Source organism: Halichoerus grypus, chromosome 3, assembly GCF_964656455.1.
Source record: "Halichoerus grypus chromosome 3, mHalGry1.hap1.1, whole genome shotgun sequence".
Lineage (NCBI taxonomy): Eukaryota > Metazoa > Chordata > Mammalia > Carnivora > Phocidae > Halichoerus > Halichoerus grypus.
Genome location: NC_135714.1, coordinates 34,002,264 through 34,024,893, shown reverse-complemented (window position 1 = coordinate 34,024,893; position 22,630 = coordinate 34,002,264). Strand labels below are relative to the sequence as shown.

Genomic DNA, 22,630 nt, shown 5'->3' with positions numbered 1-22,630 from the left:
GAAGGGAAGAGAGAGAGGCAGAAGCAGACTCCCCACTGAGCATGAAGTCAACTCGGGGCTCAATCCCAGGACCCCAAGATCATGACCTGAGCCAAAGGCAGACACTTAACCAACCGAGCCACACTGGCACCCCAAACAATTTTATTCTTTATATATTGAGAACCACTTACAAGATTTAAGTTCCTTTAAAGCACAAATTTATAAAACTTTCTCATCGTGGCTGGCTGACATCTGAATTTGAAATTGGCACCCTTTACTGCATTTCATACTCCTGAAATTAGACAATCAGGACCAACATCAAACAAAGGCTTCTGTGATGATTAGTTGACACAGGAACATAATGCATCATTCTACATCAGGCTCCAGGTCCGACATTCCGGGTCCGCATTATTTATGTTCACAACAAAAATGGCAATTGCCCAGTATCTGTCATACGAATTTATGGTCTCAACTGTGGCCAAGTCAAAGCGCATTAGCCTCGTGTGTCTAAACATCTGACTCTAATCATTACAGTGAGGATCAAGTCAGGCATTTAGAGGCTTATTAGTATATTTCACTGAGGGCGGGAAGTTGAGAGGAAAACAGTTTTTAAGGGGGGAAGTTGAGGTACGTTTTCTTAAAATTTAAGATCATCTGCTGTCAGTGGTAGGTGAGTTGTCCCTTTCTCCATTTCCCCTTCCTCTCGCAAAGGACTCAGCTGTGTCCAGTGTTGTCCAGCCAAGAAGGTCAGGCAGAAGACAGAGGAGAAGATTCTGTGGGAGTCTGTCAGCCATCAGTGGTTTTTATATTATTCATTGTTCTATATCATCCACACACACACACCCTCTTCCTGCCTCCCCTATCCTGTTCATATGAATAATAGCGGATTATTTGGGTTTTTTTACTCATTCCCAGATATTTTGGGGGATGAGTTATAATAAATCTGTAATCTAATCTCTTCCCATATAAACATACAGAACTGGAGTTTAAACTAAATATATTTATTACCCTCTAATGATATTTCCCATTCTACCAGGAAGGAGGGAGGCACGGCCCCACCACCCCTTACCCTCAAGGTCTACATCAGAACCCTGCATCAGCGATCCCTGACCTGTCATCCTCAGTCATCAATCTCCTCCCCAGACACTTCCTTCTTAGAAACCACAACAACCTCTGCTAGTCTTTTTTTTTTTTTTTCTTTTATCCAATTTATCCTCCTCCTGTTTGAGGTCAGCTTTCCATTTATGTGGAACTGATCTGAACATTAAGTACTCCACAACAAAAATCACAGCCACGAGTATAAATGGTATAGATGCGAACTAACATCTGGTCATTTCTCTTGCTGTTGATGTTACATCTTTACTGTTTTCTTAAAAGTTAAATTGTAGACTGAATCTTCGTGGCTCCACAAGACTTCAAACCATTTGGCTAGATAATAACCTTTTGGAAGTCATCTTACAACATACAAGAGCTCTGCTTTTTCTTTTTTTTAACTTATTAGGTCTACATGCTGCATATAATAAGGTAGTTCTTTATAAGGTTTTATAAGACGAAAAGGGCTCAACAGAAAACAAATAATGTCACCGGAAAAGTTTAAACAATTTATAGATCGATATGTAAAGGAAGGAGAAAGAAATTTCACATTTATCGGGTACCAGATACTTTCATGTACATAATTTCAATTAATCTCAGAGGTGGTAGGTAAACTCATCCACCCAAAACCTTTCAGGTTAGCTATGAGGATCTCCACACTTGTGGCCTAGGTCCTGTCACTTACACAGGTTACAAAGCTGGAAACCCCGGAGCTGTACTGAACTTTTTTTTGTTTTAAATCCAGAATCAGGGGGACGCCTGGGTGGCTCAGTTGGTTAAGCGTCCGCCTTTGGTTCAGGTCATCATCCCAGGGTCCTGGGATCGAGTCCCGCATCGGGCTCCTTGCTCAGTAGGGAGCCTGCTTCTCCCTCTTCCTCTGCTGCTCCCCCTGCTTGTGTGCTCTCTCTCTCATTCTCTCTCTCACTCGCTCTCTCTCTGACAAATAAATAAATCTTAAAAAAAAAAAAAATCCATAGTCAGGTATACCACATTGGCCCCAAGATGAACACCTTCTCTTTCCATTTTTTTCTCTTGACATAATGGATTCTTCTTACCATCTGTTTAGCCAGAAGGCAAAAGTCAAGCATACTTGAAGGCAGAGGATATGTTTCAATCCTGGCTCTGTCTTAACTACCCCATAGCCTCTTGATCAACTCATCTGACCTCTCAAAGGCTGATTTCTCCATCTGTAACACACCATGCTAATATGTGACCGTGTTCAAATGTAATGCAGAAAAAATCTTCCCTTTTCCAGTTCACGTATCTTTCTCAAACACATGCATACATATATAAGCTGACCCAATTACCGTACTTTTTTAAAATACTGCCCTAAATATTAATATTTTAGAGTTTCCCATTTTACCTCTACTTCCCCTTATGACTATTAAACCTCAAGCCACTCAGTATCCTTGACTAACCTCTATAGATGATGGAGTTACCTAAAAGTCTTCAACCTGAAAAGTGAAGAAAATATATGGGTTGAGATAAGCAATTCAGCACCTAGAACAACATATGTCATATATCTTCAGTACATAATTTCATTTATTAAAATTCTCTCATTTTCAACTGGACCCCTTCTTAGACACAGTCGAAAATATTTGGCTCCGTGAACCAAGAGGAAAACCAAGCTCCAAATGAAACCTTCAATTTGTACCTAATAAATCGCTGCTCAGCTGCACCAGCTCCAGTGTGTAACTATGAGGATGGGCGCTGTGGGTCACAGGCTCAAAGGAGAGGGAGAAAACAGTTTTTAAAAAGAACTTAATTTAAATTGGATATAGCTAATAACCTCCGCTAATGGAGTTGGCTTTTAAAAATATCCATTCCCTGCAATCTGTTTTAAACAAGCCCTTTCAACCCGTTTGCTGTCTCTGAGACCTGAGGTCATAGGCAGGTGTACGGCATAAGAGGGGGGGTGAAAGTGCCAACCAGGTAATGCATCATATTGTGGCCAAACCAGAGAGAGAGGAAAAGCTGAGGTTTGAAGGTCCCTTTAAGCCCTCCAGGGAGCTCAGTGAGAAAATGCAAAACAGCAACGTATGAGTACTGATGAGTACTAATGACAACTCCAGGCGTGATCAGTTGGAGCGCCACACCACACAAGCAAAGGAACAGGTTCTATATAGTACAGGGCTTTGTGCATGTTCTTAGCTCTCCACTATCCCAAGTACGAAATTTAGTGGCTTAAGAAAATAGGCTCTGGAGCCAGACTGCCTGGGTTCAAATCCCAGCCTCACTGTGTTCTCAAAACATTTGTAAGCTAGCCACGCCACCCCTGTGAGCTTCAGTAACATCCTCCATCTCAGAGGAGTGTTCTGAGGATTAAGAAGTGAATGAGTGTGTGTACAGTATATAGAAGAGTGCCTGGTACACAGGGAAGGCTCGATAAATGTGAACTGTTACCACTTCCCATCACCATCATTATCATTATTAGGTAATGCTACATCTTCCCTGGGTGCCAATCGAGCTCAGAAAATTTTAACTTTCACTAGAGTTTACACACACACACATACACACACACATTTCCTCAATGAATACCCAACTTGAAAGGGAAAGAAACAGATACATCAGAATGGTTAATTCCACATATAAACTACAGAAGATAATGCCATTTCTAACCTTGGGATAGCACAAAGAGAAGAGATAAGGATTCCCAGTTTCCTGATACGTGGCTTTGACAAGTCATTTAAATTTGAGAAACAGTCTCCTCTCTCATCTGTAGAAAATTGCCTGCTGAATGTCCAAAATAGCTAAACTATGGAAAGAGCCTAGATGTCCATCAATAGATGAATGGATAAAGAAGATGTAGTGTATATACATACGATGGAATAATATGCAGCCATCAAAAAAATGGAATCTTGCCATTTGCAACGATGTGGATGGAACTAGAGGGTATTACGCTAAGCAAAATAAGTCAATCAGAGAAAGACAAGTATCATATGATCTCATTGATATGAGGAATCTGAGAAACAAGACAGACGATCATAGGGGAAGGGAGTGAAAAATGAAACAAGACGAAACCGGAGAAGGAGACAAACCATAAGAGACTCTTAATCTCAGGAAACAAACCGAGGGTTGCTGGAGTGGAGGCGGGTGGGAGGGATGGGGTGGCTGGGTGATGGACACTGGGGAGGGTATGAGCTATGGTGAGCGCTGTGAATTGTGTAAGACTGATGAATCACAGACCTGTACCCCTGAAACAAATAATACATTATATGTTAATTTTAAAAATTTAAAAAAAGAAAACTGCCTGCTGATTATTCTATCTGAAACATTCCCTCAATTTCTACCTCCCCCGCCCCCCACCACATACTCCCCAACTCTTTCCACCAGGTCTTACAGTTCTTAGTTTAAATCTCCGCTGGCCCTCCCCAGCCTTGGGGTTAGACTAGGTCTCCATGCTCTACAGGCACAGAGCATGGCCCCACCGTGTCCCAAGGGCCTACCCCTGGTATACACATACCTGGTGCATAGACGACTCTCAGTAAGTATTGGACGGATGGAGGGATGGATGGAAAGGATAGTAATGTCCACCTTTCTTCCCTCTGAAGACCAAGTGAGACATTGAGGTAAAAATACACACAGTAAAAATGCTTTACAAATTAAGCTATTACTCAAGCATTGAATTTGAAAAGACTGGGAGTCTTAAATGGAGTCTAACAGAGGGGGAAAAAAATAACCTGATGATGGTGAATAATTTCTTGGGCTTTATAAACATCTACAAAGACAATGGGCAAGACTGTAGAATGGGTTAGTTTGTCTGCCCCCAGAGTCAGAGCAGAGCCAGGCCAAGGAGGAGCAAGGAGGAGGAAGGTGAAATAGAAAGACCGGGTGGTATCTTGTCCCAAGCAGATAAGGGCTGTGGCACAGGACAGTCCACCAAAGCAAAGGTTAAGTGGGCATCACACAGACAGGCAGGAATCTACTGATCACACTGAAGGTGTCCGTGAATTTGGAAGAAGAAATTACATCTTTACCTCACTAAGTCTAACTGAAACATACCATTTCCTTCCATTAATAAACCACAGTAGAATCTGTAGGCCCATCAGCAGAAGATGGGACTTTGTCACCAAAAAAGAACCTCTGAGCAAAGATTTTTTGTTTGGAACGTTACAATTTTAGATATCAAAAACGTCTTTTACTGTCACCATTACTTTAAAATTGTGGTAGGTTTTTGATCCACCACTGAATCTTGTCATTTAATTAGCTTTTTTTTTTTTTTTTTTTTTATTTATTTGAGACAGAGAGAATGAGAGAGAGAGCACATGAGAAGGGGGAGGGTCAGAGGGAGAAGCAGGCTCCCTGCCGAGCAGGGAGCCCGATGCGGGACTTGATCCCGGGACTCCAGGATCATGACCTGAGCCGAAGGCAGTCGCTTAACCAACTGAGCCACCCAGGCGCCCTTAATTAGCTTTTTTAAAAAGCACATTTGTAATAGGGGCACCTGGGTGGCTCAGTCAGTTAAGCATCTGACTCTTGATTTTGGCTCAGGTCATGATCTCAGGGTCCTGGGATCTCAGGGTCCTGGGATGGAGCCCCGTGTCAGGCTCTGCATTCAGTCTGCTTGGGATTCTCTCTCTCCCTCTCCCTCTAACCCTCCCCCCTGCTTGTGCTCTCTCTCTCTAAAATAAATAAATAACATCTTTAAGGGAAAAAAAAGCACATACATATAGCTATAAGTAAACTTAACATTTTCATAACTTATTCCAACATAACTGGCTTCCTTTGTAACATTATGTATATTATTTGACACATTTAAAAATTATTCAAAGAGAGGGTCCATAGGCTTCACCAAACAAAGAGGTCTGGGGCATGGAAAATGTTAAGGGCCCTTGGCTATAAGAAGGTCGCTACAGGGCAGAGACAAATCAATAGCGGTTAAAGAGACAGTGCCTGTGATCCAACAAAAAGGTGATGGTTATTCGTTTGAGTTTTGGACAAGTATGGGAAAAAATCAGAGGAACTGTTTTACTAATTCAAGGATAAGCTGAGTAATGCCAGAAGATGGTGAATAAGCCAATTATGTAGCAGAAACAGAAGCACATAACAACCCCAAAATGTCCGGGGTCCAAGTACTTGTCACTGAATCCCAAGGATACGGGAGGGGACTACCAGCAGTGATGGACACTGTGGGAGCAGGGTACTGTCTTGCATGCAATACGAGAAGTTCCATTTTTCACCACATTTTATTAAAGTGCACCCAAGCAGAGCTATCACATCCAGATGGAAAGTAGTTTGAGGGCAGATTCTTCGTGGGAAAGCACAACAGTAATGGGAACAGGAAGAAATCAGTCTTTCTTACAGCACCAATAACTCAGGCCCTGATGGCAGAGTACAAGTAAATTGAGATGAGTGCAGATCTTCACTGAACCAAAAGAATGTGGTTCTGGAGAATGTGAAGACTAAATTAACTAAGACAAGAGAGAAGAATCAAATATTGTGTAAGATGCAATCGATCCACAGACCCTGGGAATCATAAACAGCTTCCTAGGAAAGTACACAGGTATCAGTTGGGGCCAGAATCACCACCTCCCTTGTTTCTGGAAGGCAACATAGTAGAAATGCATTTATCCTCTGACGCTACTCCACTAAAATCAGCCCTTTTTTTTTTTCCTGTGCTTTCATTCAGAATCTGATAGTTGTGTGTGTGTGTGTGTGTGTGTGTGTGTGTGTGTGTGTGTGTGTGTTTTGTTTTGTTTTTTTCCAGTTTACATAAAAGGATTCTGGTAGCGTAAGATATAAAGCCCTTTATGACTTCATTTTCAGGAATTCCTAATATAATACTTCCTTAGCTATTCTGAGTCAGATGAAAGAGAAAGGAGTAACTTTTTTAAGGATTTTTTTTCTCTTTTGCTTTTAAAGAGTTTAAATCAAAAGGATTGCACTAGGGAAAAGACTCATTAAAAGGACCAGAGAAGAGTGAATAAAGCTGCCTATTACTCAATTCAATCAACTTTTAACATGAAAACTAATTTAGCATTAGCCTTTTTGCTTGGAATGAGTAAACAGGGCAATTTTCACATTGTTTCAAATTACAATGCAGCTGTAATATCTGGCAACATTATTTGGGTAAAGGAGCCAAGAATAGACTTCTAAAAGATTAATACAGTGTTACTGTATCATGACATCATTTATAGGAACCGCCCATATGTTAAATACAATTATACAATTTCTGAATAAAGACCCCACCAGCTTACAGCTGTCAAAGTATCACTCTTACACACTTAGGTAAAAATGACAGCTTTTTAAATTATAGTAAGGATATCCAAAATTTTTAAAGATTAATCAAATCAGTCAATATTTACCCAATATCAAGCTATTACTGGTTATCATGGGATATGTTTTCTGACTCACCTCAATGGAGTATCATTCAAATCTGAAATGTCATCATGGAAATATTCTACTAGCTCCATTTATCCCCTTGATACTCTAGGCCCCCAAGGGTCCCAAGAAATGTTTGCTGAATATTTCCTAATGAACTAACTTAAAATTCAAGCCATTGACTTCAGGTGCTCATGAGTAATAATGAGTCAAATGTAATTCCTTACAAATAATATTTTTTTAATTTGGCATGAGAAATAAGCCAAGTCCTGGCACCAATTCAGGAACAAGAAGTCATACCATGGAATTTCAAGGCAAATAAGAAAGTCCTCATGCAAGCTTATGGAAGAAAAAGTCCTCAAAATGAAGCAAGCACACTCTTGCATGCTGATCCACACACAATCCATGTGCTGACCAAATCATGGGTAGCAAATTTCATAAAATACTTTAATTTTTTTAAAGATTTATTTATTTGAGAGAGAGAGAGCAAGAGCACATGTTTGCGGGGAGGGGCAGAAGGAGGAGAGAATCCTCAAGCAGACTCCCCACTGAGCACAGCGACAGATGTCGGGCTCAATCCCAGGACCCCGAGATCATGACCTGAGCTGAAATCAAGAGCCAGCCGCTTAACCAACTGAGACATCCAGGCACCCCTCATATAATACTTTTAATCAAGACACTGATGCAGATAAATTATTCGAGGTCATTGGCTCCTGCAGCTAAAGTGAAAAGCCTTGATTCCAAGACCAAACTGTTGATCATCTTGGAATTTATCAGAAACATCAAGACTAATCTAAGTGCTAGAAGATTCCATGGCAACAGTTGTTGGGCCAATAATTTCCCCATCCTGTAAGTTTACCTTCAGTATAGTCAAAGTGAACCCCCAAAAGCTTAAACCATCACAGATGTTAAAGAAAGGGCTCAAAAGAATGAAGATTTTATTTCAGGTGGAAGCAACACCTGTTGCTTTTTGATTCTAGAGAATCACACAAGAAACAACCCTACTTCGTCCTACTTCTCCCCTACCCCCTACTTTAGCTCAGGCAAACAGACACCATATCCTCTGCTGCAGGAGGAAGATTGGAAAACCCAACATTTTTAACATGAGAATATATTTTGAGGGCCACAGGGAGGCTCTGGCTGTATTTCTTGACTCTACTGAGTCTCAATTTCCTCATTTCTGAAATGGGATAATAATAGATGTTGGGCAGCTTGTTGTAATCACAGAAACATACACCATGGAGTCCTATTATCTTTACATTAGGTTACAGAAATTTAACTATACAGATGCCACAAAGGAAATTCCCATGGGGATTTCTTGAAGATGAACCCTTTACTGCACTAAATGGGATGCTAGCATTAAAAGGTCTCACTTTTTCATGAAATTGGCTCTTTAATGCAAGTCAACTCTTCATTCATTCACCAAATATGTACGGATTACTCTTCTAGTCCCTGGTGATATTGCAGTGAACAAAAGCAACAAAGTCCTTGGAGTTACCAAGACTGATAGAGTAAGAGAACCAGTAAATACTAAAACTTCAACCCTCAAAATTTCTTTTAAGTATTTTTTAAAGGGGTGGAGGGTTAATGACAACTTGACGACAATGAAAGTAACTCAGTAGCAACCTATGTAATTTCCAGTGTAGAGTCTAACCAGCACTGACACCCATGGGAAGAACTCAAATTCAAGGTCTCATTGTAGGTGTAAGCATCTAGAGGATGGGCTCATCTAGAGGATTCACCTGGGTTCACAGTCCAGCTCCGTCTCTCATGAGCTGCACAACTATGGGCACGTTATGTGACTGGCCAATACCTAAGCATCCTCATCTGAAAAAACAAAAATAATACCAACCTAATGTGCTGCTGTGAGGATTAAATGAGTAAATACTTGGAAAGTGGCACCAAGCTGCACTTGATAAGTCATAAAATGAAATTTTATACACACACACACACGCATAAACACAGGTACAGCACTGCTGTTAGCCACTTTTACATGTATTATTAATTCTCAAGATCATATTGAGCAGTGTATAATGTTATCCCAATTAAACTTGTACCGAAAGCCCAAAGGCACTATGTAGTCTTTCAAGGTCACAGCCAGTAAGTGTGAGCCCAATTCTGTCTAATTCCAAACCCTATCCTTTCCACAAGCTTTTCAGTGTTCCAGAGAACAATTCACAGACTGATAGCTTCAAGAAAATCATATTCTTTTTCTCTGTGCTCCAACCCAGCCATCTCTGTTCAACCTTCTCTGACTTCATCAACCCAGAGAGCTTTTTAATTTTTTTGACTCCTTAAAGCATTCCCAGGCTAGTCTCCCTATCCCTGTACACTTGCCCCTTGTTGGCTTTATTGCCTTCTATTAGTAAATCTGCCTAGTATGCATTCCTCATCCATTCAACCTGATATTTTGAGCACCAATTATGGACAAGACACTGAGTAAGAGGAGGTATGAAATGATGCCAGGCCAATAACTTTATAAATACTTCCTGTTCATATTGTTTCCAGGAAATCCTTTTTTTTAATGACACTTACACTAAGCCCAGCAATATGCACTTAGTGGATCAGCTGAGTGACAAACTGAAATATTCAGAACACTAGCAGCCTAGAGTTTAAGAACCTGGAAAAGTAGCAGTGTTGGCTAATGGCTTCAAATACTCAAATATTCAAGTCTAGACCTGGGCTATTTGGTTTCATCTTGTTTTGTTTTTCTTAGCCTGGCCCCTTCCCAGAGGGCATGGGTAGGCCAAATGGCAACACTGACACCAGTCACCTATGAACACTGACTGCCCCCCACCCCCACCCCCGGACTCCCCATGTGGAGGATGAGGACAACAGGAAGCACCCAGTGGGGAATCTGGACTTACAAAGGAGTTTTTTTCTTTTACCCAAATCTCAAGAACCAATACAAGGACCAACACAAAGCCTCTTTATTAGAAAGCTGGAGGGACCCAGTATCATGAAAGTGGTGCTGGGCTCCACTAAAGGATCCCAAAGCCACAAGGCACATCAACTGGAACTGACACATGAGACCCTAAGAACATCTTGGAATACCCAGCAGTGATAGTCACATATGCTTGGAAGCACAGAGATCACACATGCCCACGCTCCTGAGCTGCGAAGAATGCCAGGGGCTTATGAACAAATGTCACCAACTCTTAACCACACTTCCTAAAGCCCAGTAACTCCGGGACAATCTTCTCCTTGACACTTAAAATTGTATCCTTGTTGGGATCTTTTACAGTGAACATATACCCTGCCTCAGCTCAGGTGAATAAATTACCATGCACACCAAAGGAAGGCATGATTATCCAGTATTTTGTTGCAATTTTTGAAAATTTTAATGCCAAAAATCTTGCCAGTGTCTTTAGAACGTGACACTGTAATCCACTGTTGAACTCTTGTAGAGCAAAGCTTCAGAGAATCTAAGTCACAAAACAAAATCCCTGACATTTCAATAATTTTTTTTCAATAATGGCCAAACCCTTAGCTTCTACAGTAAGAGGGAAATTAATAAATGATAGCTATCATCCCCAGTTACCTTCTCCTTGTACACATAAGCTTAGCCTTCCCATTCACTGTGAAATATTTTCCTGTGCTTCAGCCTTCCAAGTATAAAGAAGTAAAAGACAAGTTCCTGATGACATCACACGGCTGTTGTAGATAATTTACTGAATCAATTAAAAGAGCTACCATAAAACCTAAACAAATTCTAAAAGTAGACTTTTCATAAACTATAAATCAAGTAGTATTCTTTGCCTACAGTCAGAACAGGTCTATAAAGAAGCTTTTAAAATGTCAGTTAATTATGTTTCTTCAAGGCGGAAACACTGGATTTGGTCCCAGAAGAATTTACTTCAACCACCCTCCTGAAAGGAAGATAATGAAGTTACTAAAAAGAAAGTTCGAGTGATTGACAGAGACTTTATTTCATCAGAATAAAGGAGATTCTGTTGTTGTTGTTTTAATTTCAGAAACTTTAACTCTATATAGGCAAAGTGAAAAAAATTGCTCCCTTGGAACACATCAAGACAATCTAAGCAGGCTAGAACATTCCATACAGAGAACCTTCAGTGCAGTCTCCCTTGTCCACCTTCCCTCGGGTTGACTTCCACAACTGCTTTCTGTGTTAAATAATTGTGAGCCTGTTGTTAGCGTCACATCACATGAAAAGTTCAACCACTGTAGATGATGACAATCACATCCATTTAACAAGGTTTTATCCAGCAGTTACTATGGACAAGGTACTGTGTGAGGTTCAGAGCTGGCAGGCTACAAAGATAAGTAAGGTTATTTCCTATGCTCAACCAGTTCTGAGGAAGACAAAATTACAGAATCACATTATAAGTCAGACCATAAAAGAGAAATGGAGAAGACTAAGCAAAAATGAACCAAGGGGACAGTGATTACTGAGGAAAAAAAAATTTTTTTAGCTGCACGCAAGGACTAGGTCATGTTTCACCGTCTAAATGAGACCACTCCCCTATGGGGCGCCCGGATGGCTTAGTCAGTCTGCCTTCGGCTCAGGTCAAGATCCTAAGGTCATGGGATCGAGCCCAGTCCAGTCCTTCACCTTGTTCAGTGGGGAGCCTGCTTCTCCCCCTCCCTCTGCCCCTCCTTTTGCCCCTCCCCCAGCTTGTGCTTGCGCTCTCTCTCTCTTTCTCATAAATAATAAAAACAAAATCTATAAATAAGTAAATAAATAAATAAATAAAACCACTCCCCTAAAATAATTTTATTTATTATTCAGAGGTTTTTTGAGTGACCTGAATGACATATAATAGTCATTTGACTCGATAGGTAAAATAGCAAGGGAAAAATTATGTTATAGATAAAACTTTAAGATGTTAATTGAAATGTTAATAAATTTTGGTAGTTGTTTTTTTTTTTTAATTGAAACTGCTTCATGGAAACACTGAGAGAAAATACAACCAATACACCATGCTGACTCCTTGGTTATCAAATATGTCGTAGGAACACACGAGGATAGTATGGTAAAGAAAACAGATCAGGTTCATACCCCAAAGGAAGTTAAAAAATAATAGATTCAAAATAAACACACACACAAGAAGTTGACAGGGCAGTAAAAATGTGTTAAAGAAACAAACACCAAAGAGCACACAAGTAAAATAAAAATCAAGAAAACAAATAAATCAAGGCTTACATTATGTACTTGATATACGATAGCTCAACAAATATTTATTGAAGGGATAAAGGAACAAAGGAATGAAGAAAAGAATGGATGGACAAACATGCCCCGGGATCATTTATGCAGCCATCGCCTGCTCTGTGCGCAACATCGGTTTATCGAATTCTCAGGATTTTAAAAAGAAGCCACTCTCAGAGGGGCCGCCCTGGGCTCACGTGGCTGGTACTGCACCCACCTTAACCTGCACTGATCTCGCTCTTTCTCAAGGAAAGGCAGGGAACGAGCTGCCGTGGGTTTCTGACTTTCCTGTTCACACAATGGTCCCCTGGCTCTTACCTGCCCCCTCTGCAGTTGGGCATCCTGTAGGACGCACTTCCAGAAAAAAGTTACTCTCCTTTCCCATTATAAGGGTGGTGGTGTAAGAGACACTGTGGAGGAAGCTTCTGTCAGTGTGGGTACTAGGCCATATTGGATTTATAGCATGAGTGAGAAAAAAACTACCATTGTGCCAACCACTGAGATCTTGGGATAGTTTGTTATTGAAGGATAATCTAGCTTATCTTGACTCAGGGACACACTATCAAGCACATAAAATCATTCCCACTTGCCTTGTTCCTATACCCCATTCCAAGTTGCCCCAATACATTAAATCTCAAATATTCAAAATCAACTTTTTTATGATATTCCTTAAAGCAGAGTATGGGGACAGAAAGGTGGGGGAAGGAGGGAGGGAGGGCAGAATAGAAAGGGGTTTCCACCATTCCATCTTTTCATCCAACAGAATCTACTGCAATTCCAAATTTTCTTCCCGGCCGTTGGCAAGGCCATGGAATTAATGAGATTAATGAATCTTGCCATGGGAATTCAACATACAAATAGATCAACGGAAACGTACTGGATTGGAAAATATATAGGATCAATGCAGGTGTTAGGGGCTTACAGGGTTACTACCAGAAAATAGTGGGTCCCTTAATAGAGTAACACGGTTCTTTACATCTTGAATTTCATATTATAAATCAAGTAAGAAATGCCATCTTCCACCCTTACCCCAGGAGAAAATTTAGTCATAAAACACCTGATAGACAGTTGAAGCATTTTTACAGCATTCAGTCCAATATCCTAGACTTGATTCACTTGGGTTATTTATTTTTTGGACTTGGAAAACAGGTCATGATAACTACATAAAATCATCAACATGAAGTATTTCATCCTTACCTAATTCCTACTCATTTCACTTTCAGCAGTTGGATAGGTCTTTTTTTTTTTTTTTTAATAAAACAAAAAAGTGGGCTCAAAGAACACTTGAATGTATTTAGCTTTGAAATTTCTCTTGCAAATTTCAAGGTGCAAAGTGTGATTTGTGGCTAATCTCCCACATTCTCACCAAACTATGTCCTAAAGCTGACAATCTAGGTTCAATTTTCTGTACTTCAAATTTTGTTTTCTACTGATACCTATTTTAAGATCTATCTAGAAAACACTAAATATTTCAACAATATTCTAGAGCCCTTGGCAGCATTATAGCACAATACTGTTAGTATACTACACTTCCTAAATAAAGTATACTAGAGCTCTATTCTTCACACCCTACCTGAGGACAACGTAGAAAAAATTACAAAGGATACGGGATAGGAAAATTTACTACATCCCAGCTTCACATTCAGCATGAGTTGCCAAGTTCACATAATTCTTCAAGCATTTCTCATGATAGGGTTCAATTTAAAATAGACATCTGAAAAAAATAATAATAAAAGAGATATCTGCCCTGACATTCCTAATGAACAACAAGCTGGGGGTGGGGGGGGGGGAATTGAGAGGGTAGAATATGCATTTTATCCTTTTTGGAGAGTTGACATACAAGGGTGGAAATTTTCCCAAGGTATTCATTCCATGACCGGTTTAAGAGCTTTAGGACACTCTTCCTGGACTTCAGCTTTCTCTCTTATAAACTCACCTCTAAAGACCTTTTAAACTTTAAAATGTTATGCTTCTATCACTCTGATTTTTTAAAAAATACAAAGGGATTTCAGTTGTGTATTCTGTTTTATTTCCTCAAGTATTCAAGTGCAGGATCGGGTAGCCATTAGGGGCCTAGCCTTGGTCTAAATCTTGGTTTTATTACTTACCTCCTGAGACTTTAAGAAAGGTAGTCTCTCTGAGCTTCAACTCTCCCTTCAAAAAAAAAATAATGGAAATGAAAATCATACCCACCCCACAGGAGAGTTAAAGAGGAAGGTTAGCTGAATAACATGCACAAAGTCTTGCTTCTTACCAGTATGGATGCCCACATGACAAGCATCCATTAGCCATCAGCCAACATCCTTGAAATCTACATAGTTTACCAGCTACACGCAAAATTTTGTACTCCTTCTCTCCACCAACAGCTGCCCTGTTTTATTTTAACTAATGCAGCTCCACTTGTTCCATCTCCTCACTCCCAGGCCACGAATCCTTTTATTTCCTCTCCTCCTCCATTCCCTCCCTTCTCCCCCACCCCCTTCAGCCTCTCCATTTTGTGTTGGGGGGGAGGGTTGGTGTCCCTCCTATTCATCCCATTGAGCGGTCTTAGTATACAAGCAAATAAATAATGGAGTTTGTATCGTAGAAAACACCATGTTTGTTAGCATAAACAATGAGACAGAGTGATGAGACTGATTTGTATTAAGCCTCACGTGAAAATTGACCTCCTTATTTTGTAAGGACACCTCCTGTCACTGCTTTCTCCTCTAGCAGGCAAGGACACAAATGGCAAATTTTAATTTATCTCTGCAAAGCTTAAATAACACAACACATGGTGGCACAGCGATGGGTCCCCTGTAAATGTTAATTAGCCAAAATCTTTTCATAGAATTCTCCTTTTATGTTTGTGGACAGCCAATACAACAAGGAGTTGCTAGATTTTGCCAAAATAAAAAAGGAACTGTCTTCCGCTAGGCATTTGGGGCTGTTTGCTTGCTGCTGCACTCAGGGTAGAAGGAGGCGAGAGAGAGAGAGAGAGAGAGAGAATTTTTAAGTATTTTCAGTATCCCACAGCCATGCTGTGCTTGGGATGGGGATACTGGAGCAGAGAATACTATTTCACGCTTTTTTGTTCACTTTTCCTATAAGATTTTGAAAGAAAAAGAGAATTCCAGTCTTGTGGAATTGATTATCAGAAGCCTGTCAGGTAGCTCACTCCAGACTCAGCAATCAGAGAAATATGCACAAAGCTACCTTGTGCAGAAACTCGGAACCTCTCAGATTTCAGTTCAGATTGAGAAAAGACACTCACTGTTAGCATTTTCCCAGGGTCGCAGCCAAACTTTTCATTTTACCTGCTCACTCCCCACCGGAGAAGGTTCCTTCCCAAGCCTTTATAATTACTAAAAGAGATATATGAGTTAGGACAAAACACCAAAAATATTGCTTCAAAATAAATAAAGCAGTAATGTTCCTCATCCACCAAACTCAGTCAGATGATGGAAAAGTACAGAAATTGATGAGTCTTCCATTGTGGCCACCTTAAAACCCTGGCATACAGGTGTCTCAATTTGCCAGTATCACTCGTGCTTATGAATACTCTTAGTAAATGAATGGGATAAAGGCATGAATCCAAAGCTCTTGGATGATACCTTTAAGTTCTTTGAGTATCTGGGTTTATGTGAGAAGAGCTCCCAAAGAATCCGGCATATGGGCACAGGTGTGTGTCTTAAAATTTACCTTTACATTTCTACTATTGTCAGTTCAGATGTTTAAAGAATTAAAGAATTACTGATCATTAGAATAAATTAATATTGTCTAAAGAGTTCTTTCAGCTCTTTAAACACTCAAAGTTATCATATATACAAAAACTACATAAATTCCCATATACAAAACTCCAGATATTAGACAAAGGCAATTTAACGTAACCATATTTCCATTTTAATCTTCCAAATTATTTCAGTAACTTGAGAGTCCAGGAAGCCAAGCAGCACTGGAAAATACTAAGTGTAAATCCATATAACGTATTCTGCAAAGGGCTGCCGGAAGAGAATTAACAAATCTTGATTCGTTAGGATGCTTTCAGCTGTAAAGGAAACAAAGAAGTAAACAAACAAACCTGCCTCAGACAATAAGGATATATATTATCTGACACCATAAAGAGCCCAAAGTGGATGGGCTCCAGAGGTGGATGATTGCATAGCTCAGAAAGTACCGACTTCACTGTCAGGGTGGTAACAAGGTGGCTGCAGCTGCTCCAGGCATCACATACAGACACAATGACCAGAGGCAAAAAGACAACCTTCTCTTTGTGTCTTTCTTAGAAGCAAAGAAACACCTCATAGAAGCCCCCCTCCCCCAACTTTGGCCATGTCCATTCTGTAACCAATCCCTGGCAAGGAACAAAGGAAAGCCGTGACTGGCTTAGTGGGAACGACTGGACATAGGGAGTCAACCACGTGACCGGGGTGGGGTGGGGTGGACTGGATGTCAAGGAGTCAACCACAATCAGCATCATACCAAAAACATACCTGTCTCCCCAGGTACGTTTCTAAATACACGCCCTGATGCAGGTGAACATCAAAGCCAGACAGACAACCACAAAACCACACAATACAGTCACAAAACAATATATCAACCTCCTATCCTCACAGAGGGTTCAGCACATCGGTCTGGGAAGGGCACTGAGGCACTGAGCTCAGCGTATTCAAATAGGTCAGTAGCAGCAAATGATGCTTTCCCCCCAGCAAATGACACACAGAAAGAAGAGTGTTTTAATAGAAATAGAGACCTAGGTTTCAATCATTTGCATTTTGCACTTTGTTTTTTGGTTTGTTATTTTGCTTTGTTAAACTTTAACACACGTCTGCATGGTGAAACCACTGGGGATAGTACAGAAAACAAAAGAGGGTGGGCAGAAGGTGTGCCCCAATCACATTAGGATGCAACCCACACAGGTCAGAATCCAAAATTTTTCCCTTGATCTAGGAGAGCCTCCAGACCTGGTCCCGTGACCTCGCTCAGGACATCTCCCATCACTGCTTCCTCCTCTCCCTCCCACCCTCCCCCACTCTGGCTTCCTTCGGGATCCCATTCCCAGAGGGGCTCCTTTCCCAGGGGCTGCTATGGCTTTCTCTCCGGTTCCTGTTGGGTCTCTGCTCAGATGTCCTTCTCAGTGAGACCACCTTAAATACGTAGCCTAGCCCCACCCCCAATATTCCCTATCTCAACTGCCCTGCCTTCTTTTTCTCCATAGCACTCAGCACTGTCTGACATATATATTTCTCTTTCGTTTGTTTAGTCTTTACCCTCTAGAATATAAGCTCCTGAAGACAGGGATCCAGGAGCTAGAATAGTGTCTGACACATAATAGGTGCTCAATAAATATTTGCTGCATGGAAGAATGGAGAGAATAGGAAACCATAGCAGGAAGAAAAATACACTCAAGCCTTTCATAAAACCATACCCAAGCCTAAGAGAAGGAAATCGAGATCTAGCCACTAAGAAGTACTTTAATAGAGCAGTATGTTTTCCTTTATTTCTTTGTTCTTTTTTTTTTTTAAGATTTTTATTTATTTATTTGACAGAGGACAGGAGAGAGAGCAACAGAGCACAAGCAGGGGTAAGAGGCAGAGGGAGAGGGAGAAGCAGGCTCCCACTGAGCAAGGAGCCCGATGTGGGACCCGATCCCAGGAACCTGGGACCATGACCTGAGCTGAAGGCAGACACTTACCTGACTGAGCCACCCAGGTGCTCCTTTTCCTTTCTTTCTAAAAAGTCCAGTGTGAAAATAATTATATAGCCATTGAGTATGTTCATTTTTACTGATCCAGCTGATAAAGAAAATCCATTTAAAAAATAGAAAGTAGTATATCATATTATTTTTTACAAGGTAAGCTGCAAAATGAATCAAATAAAATTATTTTACTAAAATTAACACTAGGGGCGCCTTAGTGGCTCAGTCGGTTAAGCCTCTGGCTTCGGCTCTGGTCATGATCCCGGGGTCCTGGGGATCCAGCCCCTCACGGGGCTCCCTGCTCAGTGGGGAGTCTGCTTCTCCTTCTCCTCCTGGCTTGTGCTCTCTCTCATTATCTCCGTCTCTCTCTCTCAAATAGACGGATAAAATCTTAAAAAAAAAAAAAAAAGATTAAAATTAACACTTGATGCCCAACAATCACACAACATAGGCAAACTTTTCCTCTTCCCTCTCCCCCCTTTTTTTTTTCTGAGAGACTAACTGAGAATGGCAAAGGTGCTAGACCTGTAAGGAACATATTCCTGGTACTTCCTGTCTTATGCTGACAGTGCATTAATAGCATCTTTAAACACATTTGCAGTTTGGCTTCTCTGATATCCAGCAGTCTGCTTCTCCTTTTGTCCAGAGAAGGAAGCGAGGCTATGAAGCTCAGTGTCATGATTCAGTCAGCACGGATTTTCAGAACTGCTCATGCCAACTCCGGAGTTTCTTTTTTGACCTGGATCCAGGCAGTGAGTGCCCTTGCCCCGAGCCCAGCATGTAAATGCCACGACCTGCCGCCAGGTCTCCAAGCACTCCGATTCCTGCAACCACAAAAGATGCTCTCTGCATCATCTGCCCTGCCCTAAATACTTCTCAATTACAGAACCAAGAGAGAGCTATTTAGGTGCTCCCTGGCACGTGCGATTTCCAGGGGAACCTGAAGGTGACTCATAATAAAGATCTTGAATTAAAAGTCACAGAAGCCCCTACAATCCCAGATCAAGAAGAGCCATAATTTCCCTGGCATTTTCACTTCTACACTCCCTTTACTACCAATCTCAGGAAATCCAAAGGTTTTAAATACCAAGACCAAGGGGACAAGTGCACAGCTTTTCCAGCGTGCAGAGAAGGATGATAGAGATTTTCAGATTAGGGTTAGCCCACAATCGGTCTTTATTCTGTACCTCCTATATGAAATTTAAGAATTGAACAGGTTCCAAGCAAACAAATATTTCATTCTTGTTTCATAGTAAAATAGAAAGTCCTTTTCATTGGGAGGCTTAAATGTAACCTAAGAACCCGACTTCTGATTCCATCAGTTTGCCACAACCAGGGTTCTCTTGGACGTGTTCATTCCTGAACACACCACAACAAGGGACTCAACCATGCCCCCCCCCGCCCAGCGATGCTGGTCAGGTTCAATCGCAAACGGTCAATAGACATAAAACAGAACCAATTTTGGCAGAGTACGTTTTGGAAATGCAGCGAAAATTCCTTATGTAGTTACTTTAGAATTATAGGAACTAAGTTTACATAAACAAAGAATTCCATCCCAAAAGCAAGGATAAAAAGCTGCCCTTGCATATTAAGTTTCTACTTAAGCCCGTATATTTCAGACTTAGGGACATTTTATGTTATTCCAAAACCACTGTTATTTTTTCCTAGCGACATAGTAAAAATCGTTCCTGAGATAATTCAATTGAAAGGGTTTCCTTTTATACATCTCCTAAAAGTGAAGAAGTCTGAGCCAGCCGATAAAAATGCTTTCTGAGTAAAAGGAAAGTTTCTTTTTGTACAAATATCTTCAGGTCTTTCCAATTTTACAGTTTATATTCATACATATACGTCTAGAGGCTTAAGAAAGGGATCCATTTTTATAGGTTGAAGACATCAAGATAAAAGTGTGTTTCCTTTTGTTAAACAGTTTTAAAGCCACAGCATTTATTATAAGGTCATAAAGCTCCAAATGAAACTATGGTTCTCTAGTCTCTGGGAGAAACCCTCATCTTCTGTTCTTTCCAGCAGAACTTCCAGCCAATTCACCTCCATCCCAGGACTAGCTAACTATGCGTGAGTAACTAGAACCACAACTGTATGCCTGGTCCAGCCCTTCTCACCACGTATGTTTAAAGAAGCTGTCTCTTAAGACCCTGTAATAAAGGATTAATCCTTTTATGGGAATGCATGCCAAAACCAGGTGCAACAATCCCAGACTCCCCTACAGCACACTGTCTTGTCAGTGGGAGTGACATTCATGGAGAGCAGAACACAATCACCCTACTTGACTATCTGTAGCCGCCACCACATTCTCGTCCTCTCCCAAAGGGAATAAAGACAGAGCACACTGCTCCTGGCCACCTCTCTCACAAGCAGGTGGGAGAGGGGGGCACACAACTGAGGAAAGTTAGAGAAGACTGGCAGCCATCAAGGAGAAAGTCACCCTTCTCCAGCAACACTCAGTATCTCGATTATGGATGGACTATGTAGTCATATCCAACTTGCCATTAACAAATCCGATATACGCCATATATATGCTTGGCCAAAAAATAAGAGAGAAAAATAACATGTTGATGAGTGTGGACATTTTAGCCCTCCATTTCAGCAGATAAGTAGAGGGCACTAGATGAGATGGAAGACTGGCCCCTCAACCAGGCTGAGTTCCCACATGCGTCTCACAGTATAAGCATCTCACCGAGCGGAGGGTGATTCCAGGGGTTAAAGCTCTATGTTTTTACTCCAGTATGACCCCAAATGAAAACTGGCTACTTTATCTGAGGCTCAAACAAGTAAACAGCATCCCTGGCTGTTCTTCAAATATATCAAGCGGGTGATGCCTCAGGACCCTTGCCCATGCGATTTCCTCTGTCTGGGAGGCTTTTACCCAAAACATCTATATGGTCTCCATGGCTCATTTCCTCACTTTGTTCATGTCTTTAACCTTAAAGTCATCTTCTCAGCGAGGTCTTCTTTGAGCCTCCAAACTAAACTTTATCAATCTTCCCACATTTTATTTCTTCCTTCTCTGTTTTATATTTCCCCACAGCACTTAAAACTATTTAATGCCCTATACATTTTGCTTATCTTGTTTGTTATCTTCTGCTACTAGAATACAAGTTCTTTGACGGCAGAGGGTTTTTTTTTTGTTTACTGTTGTGTTGGCTGCTGTATGCCTAGTACCAGAAAAACTCATGTGTAAATATCTACTGATAAAACAGTAATCTGCACTAATACAGGAAGAAAAACAGACGTGCTAATCTTCTTTGAAGGTGGCACATTAGTTCTCATTCATAACATGGGGCATTCTCAAGAGAATTTCAGGAGTACTTTTTTAAAAGAACATTAAAAAAATAACTTTAGATTTAATAAGAGTTGCAAAGAGACTTCTTATATGCCCTTCACCCAGCTTTCTCTAATGTTAGTATCTTACCTAACCATGGCGTATTTACCAAAACTAAGACATTAACATTAGTACAATACTATGAACTAAACCAGAGTTTATTCCCCCAATAATGTCCTTATTCTGTTTAGCCAGCCTGACAGCTTACTCTCCTCCAATTAGTGACAGCTTCTCAGTCTTCCCTTGCTGTTCATGATCTTGACACTTTCGAAAAGCACTTGGTCAGATATTTTGTAGAATGTTCCTCATTTGGGGTTTGTCTGATGCTTTCACATGATTATTCTGGGGTATAGATTTCGGAGAATAGCACAGATTCGAAGCAGCCTTCTTCCTACATCATATCAAAGGGCATCTAGTGTCAACTATCATTATTATTATCATCGGTAATGTTAACCTTGAATACTTGGGAAAGGTGGTACTACCAGGTTCCTGTACCATAAAGTTACTGTTTTTCCCTTTCCACATTCTATTTGTTCTAAGTGAGTCACTATGTCAGCCCACGCTCAGGGGTGCTTTTAACTACACATGATGTTTGCTTCACATGCTGACTTTAGAAGCTAATTCTTGCAAAAATGCACCTCCACTTTCCTTCAGTCACCAAGACAAGATGAGGTCTATAAAATGTAGGTGGCATGTCCCCAATATGGGATCAACAATAAGCCATATATTGTGATTATTTCTGTGGGCCCAAGCAACATGGATTGGGGTGGGGGGAGGGGAAGTAGGCAGAGTATGACCACAGGAATAGAAAAGTAGAGCACTTAAGGATTAAAATATTTCCCCAACATGGCAGAATAAAACAGCAAGTGAATTGAATCTCAGCATAATCCCCCTTTCTGCGTCCTTGGCAATGACCCAAACAATTTCTTGATTGTTGCAACTGCGTAATACTCTTTGTTCTAATAATTGTGTTTAATCAATATCATTTATTTAACAGTATTGTAGAAAGAAAACAAAATATGTGGGCAAGACTGTGAATTGTCCCCAAGTTCTT

General features: G+C 40.7%; 1 protein-coding gene across 5 annotated transcripts in view; it reads right to left on the bottom strand.

Annotated features, from left to right (window-relative positions):
• LIMCH1 (LIM and calponin homology domains 1) overlaps positions 1–22,630 on the bottom strand; it is a 318,240-nt gene that overhangs the window by 268,710 nt on the left and 26,900 nt on the right. The window lies entirely within an intron of this gene.